Below are 5,191 nucleotides of genomic sequence, written 5' to 3'. Positions count from 1 at the left end.
AACATATGGCCGGATGCTTTGCCTGTGGGAAGGCGGGACATATGAAGAAAGAGTGCCCAAATAATCATATACCATCAAAGCTGTGCACTAGGTGTGGAAAGGGCTATCATCTGGCTCAGGATTGCCACTCTGTTAGAGATATAAGAGGTCAGATCCTCCCTCCAAATCCCTCAGCCACTAAGGAAGAAAATTTTTCAAAAAACGGATATACGGGCCCAAGATCCCAGGGCCCCAAAAGATATGGGACACTGCTGAACACTCAGGGGACGCTTTTTGCTGCAGAGCCACAAGGGATTCCGCAGGAGTGGACCTCCGCTCCACCTCCTGAGTCCTACTAATGCCACACATGGGGGTGCAGCCGATCCTGGTTGATTATAGAGGCCCCCTGCCAGGGGGAAGTGTAGGCCTTATTTTAGGCCGCTCCTCTCTTATTTTAAAAGGACTCGTGGTATACCCTGGTGTAATAGATCAGGATTATACCGGAGAACTTCAAGTTCTCTGTTCTAGCCCACAAGGCGTATTCTCCATCTCCCCTGGGGACAGGATTGCTCAATTTGTTGTCTTTCCAAGCTTACATGATTGTTTTCCATCCACCGAGAAGCTTAGAGGTGCTCAAGGGCTTGGTTCCTCAGGAACTGACTTCGCTCATCTGGTGGTTGACCTTAAAACTAGACCCACCTTACAGTTAGCAATAGAGGGGAAGAACTTTACTGGAATTCTGGACTCAGGAGCGGATAAAAGTATTATTTCTTCTAATTGGTGGCCTAAGGCATGGCCTGTAAAAAGATCGTCCCACTCCCTACAAGGATTGGGATACGAGGCCAGTCCCGCAGTCAGTTCTCGCTCGTTGACTTGGAAGGCACCAGAGGGTCAAACAGGAAGTTTTATACCTTATGTGCTTCCTCTCCCTGTCAATCTCTGGGGAAGAGATATTTTACAAGACCTAGGGCTAGTTCTGACTAGTGAATACTCCCCACAAGCTATAAACATTATAAAGAGAATGGGATTTAAAGAAGGGAAAGGTCTTGGCAGGAACGAACAAGAAAGGTTAGATCCTGTCTCACAAGAATCAAACACAGGAAGACAAGGCCTGGGTTTTCCCTAGTTGCCACTGAGGGTTCTATGCCCATACCCTGGCTCACAGAGGAGGCCGTGTGGGTTCCTCAGTGGTCCCTATCCTCTGAAAAATTGGAAGCTGCTACAAAACTAATTAAAGAACAAGTGCAGCTCGGTCATTTAGAACCTTCTACCTCTCCCTGGAATATGCCCATATTTGTCATTAAAAAGAAATCCGGAAAGTGGAGGCTTTTACATGATTTAAGAGCCATCAATGCACTTTGCATTGTGCAAAGCTCTGTGCAACGAGGCTTGCCTTTACTCTCTGCCTTGCCTAAGCAGTGAAAAATCATAATTATAGATATTAAAGATTGTTTTTTCTCTATTCCTTTGTGTCCACAAGATAGACCAAGATTTGCATTTACACTACCTACTATTAATCATTTTGAACCTGATAAAAGATATCAGTGGAAAGTTCTGCCTCAGAGCATGGCCAACAGCCCCACTATATGTCAGTTGTATGTACAAATGGCCCTCAAGCCAATTAAGAAACAATTTCCCTCTCTGCTGCTGGCCCATTACACAGATGACATTATTATGTGTCATAAGGATTTAATTACTTTACAGACCTCATACCCCTTATTATTAAACACCTTGGAACAGTGGGGTCTACATGTTGCTACTGAGAAAGTTCAATTTTCAGAAATTGGCTCCTTTTTAGGGACGGTTATCTATAATAATTCCTCAGAAATTGGAGATTCGTAGAGACCATTTACATACTTTGAATGATTTTCAGAAATTATTAGGTGACATAAATTGGTTAAGACCATTTTTTAAAATTCCCTCGGAAGAGCTGAAACCTTTATTTGATGTTTTGGAAGGGGATGCTCATATTTCCTCACCGAGGGCCTTAACACCGGCTGCAAGCCGTGCTCTACAAGTAGTAGAAAACGCTTTACAAGACGCCCAGTTAAAACGCATAGATGAAACCAAAACCTTTGACCTATGTGTTTTTAAAACTAGACACTTACCAACTGCTGTGTTATGGCAGGAGGGGCCTTTGTTATGGATTCATCCCAATGCTTCTCCCGCAAAGATTATTGAAAGGTATCCAGATGCAGTTGCTCAACTTGCCCTTCGTGGACTAAAAGCAGCCATTACTCATTTTGGAAGGGAACCTAAGGTTTTGATAGTGCTTTATACTGCCCATCAAGTCCAAATATTAACGGCGACCTCTGATGTTTGGGCAGTGCTGGTTACTTCCTTCAATGGTCAAATAGATAATCATTATCCTAAGCATCCCATCTTACAATTTGCCTTAACTCAAGCTATCATATTTCCATATATTGTGTCTCAGGAGCCACTCCCAGATGGAATGGTAGTTTATACGGATGGGTCTAAAACAGGAGTGGGTGCCTATGTGGTTAATGATAAGGTTACGTGCAAACAATACCATGAAACCTCACCACAAATTGTGGAATGCTTAGTGGTGTCAGAGGTTCTGGAAATCTTTCCAGGTCCCTTAAATATTGTTTCAGATTCCTTCTATGTGGTTAATGCAGTAAAAGCATTAGAAGTTGCTGGGTTAATTAAGACATCTAGCAGACTTGTAGAAGTTTTTCAAACGATTCAGCTTACCCTGGCTAAGCGAAGATTCCCTGTCTTTATAACTCATATTAGGGCTCACTCAGGCTTACCGGGACCTATGTTCCGTGGAAATGACCTGGCAGATCAAGCCATAGTTGATTGCAATTGCCCTTTCGCCAAAATTGGATTTGGCTAACGATGTCGATTTAACATTACTAGAAAGGAGGCTAGAGATATCGTGACTCAATGTCAAAACTGCTGTCAATTCCTACCTGTTCCCCATACTGGAATTAACCCTCGGGGAATTAGGCCATTACAGATCTGGCAAATGGATGTTACTCACATCCCATCCTTTGGCAAATTACAATATTTGCATGTCTCCATTGATACCTGTTCTGGAGTTATGCTCGCCTCTCCATTGACCGGAGAAAAGGCGGCCCATGTTATTCAACATTGTCTCGAGGCTTGGAGTGCCTGGGAAAAGCCTAAAATCCTTAAAACTGACAATGGACCAGCCTACACTTCTCAAAAATTTCAACAATTTTGTCGCCATATGGAGGTGACACACCTGACGGGTCTTCCTTACAACCCTCAGGGACAGGGCATCATTGAGCGTGCTCATTGTACCCCTAAAACTTATTTGATAAAACAAAAAGGAGAAGTTGAGGAAGCTCTGCCCACGGTGCCACGAGCTACTGTTTCTCTGGCACTTTTTACCCTCAACTTTTTGAATTTGGACAGTCAGGGCAATACAGTGGCTGATCGCCATTGCCTGGAACCAACTAGGCCAAAAGAAATGATAAAATGGAAAGATGTTTTGACTGGTTAATGGAAAGGCCCAGATCCTATTTTAATAAGATCCAGGGGAGCAGTTTGTGTTTTTCCACAGGAAGAAGACAACCCATTTTGACTGCCAGAGCAACTGACACGGCGACTCGTGGTTCCTGAAAATGACCCCCTGAAGGATTCATCTGCCGACGCTCTCAGTTCTCATTTGGACTCTCCTAAATCGGGTTCCTAGGAAGTGGACTAGAGAGCTGGACCAGATGCAGCAGCAATTGCAGATCCGGATTTCGAGCCTTAATGGAACACGAGTGGACCCTGTTACCCCTGGCGATTTTACTTCTTGGCCTACCTCTGCCTTTTCCTTCTTTCTTAAAGGGTGGGGATAGGCCTGTTTGGTGCAGCCCTATGTTGTTGGATTAGTGTTCATGATGGTTGGTCTGTAAGCTCAGAGCCCAACAAAAACGTGACAAGGTCGCTATCGCCCAAGCACTCGTAGCCTTGAGCAAGCATCTCCCCCTGAAATTTGGCTATCTAGGCTAAGAAAGTAGCCGATGACTGAGACCCTCAGTCGATGCACCCCAAGGGTTCAGCCCATTGCACTGGGTTGATGAGAGGTCTAAGTCCAGCCAGCCCTTGCCTGAATAACTGTGGTACCTGAATATTTAGAGGTGTTTGCGAGTGGGTACTCGACAGGGAATGTTCCACGAGTGTGGATAGATTTCCCGAAAGTATGCCTGATTGCACAAAGGTTTGATGCCAAGAAACCTCCCCTGGTGGCGCCCCAGGGTGGAGGCTCCCTTTCCCCGTCAAAAGGCATCAAGATGGGTATGGGAAGTAAACCCATTACAATATCATCTCATTTTGCACAGGGGATCAGGCCTCTGCTTTCCCTCACTGAGTTGGTGCTGCGCTTGATAGGCAATAGGCTGTTCCATCTTAAATATATAGATAGGGGGAGATGTTGGGAGCCGCAGTGAGCGTGTCAACATTCGCCATTACAAGATGGCGCGGACATCCTGTCCTCCCACTAGTAAACAACTGACTGCACAGGTGCAAAAGGCAAAAAGTGCACCAAAGTCACTGCCCATCCCGGGGCGTAATATGGGGTCATGAGTGAACAGCCAATCAGAAGTGAACACGCCACTCTAGGGTACATATAGCAGTGCCTTTCCCAGGCTTTGGGTCTTTCTGCTTCTGCTTATACAAGAAGTAAAGCCTCGCTGTAGTAACCACCCGAACACTGCCTCACGTGTCTTTTTTCACGGGCGAAGGGGACACGGAGGGGCTCGGAACAGTGGCAAACCTCATAATCACCTCTTCAGAGGGAAAACAGACTCTAGGATGGTTCGGCAGGCCAGCCTATGCTACCAATCCCAAGGATAAGGAGATCCTATCTCACAGCTCAATGTGGCTGAGTGTGGTGACACACATCTTTAGTTCTATTAGAGGCAGGTTTATCTCGTTTTGAGTCATTTTGAAGTAATCCTGGTCTACATGCTGAGTTACAGGCTAGCCACATAGTTAGGACCCTGACTCAAAAACAAAAACACAGACAGCAATCAAAACCAACCAACAAACCAAGCAACAACAAAAAACTCGCCCAAGATCACAGCTCCTGGAGACCACCCAAAGTTGCTCTGTGGTCCTGTTGAGGGCATGCACATGCACACAGAGGACAGCTCTCAACTGTCCATGCCCCCCACCCCCTCCTTCTACATTCCCATCTTCACTCAGCAAGACAGACCCAGGCAGGGAGGCCAGC

This window comes from Arvicanthis niloticus, chromosome 1 (genome assembly GCF_011762505.2).
Source record: "Arvicanthis niloticus isolate mArvNil1 chromosome 1, mArvNil1.pat.X, whole genome shotgun sequence".
Lineage (NCBI taxonomy): Eukaryota > Metazoa > Chordata > Mammalia > Rodentia > Muridae > Arvicanthis > Arvicanthis niloticus.
The sequence above is the reverse complement of the archived record's forward strand: the minus strand, read 5'-3'. Positions refer to the sequence as shown.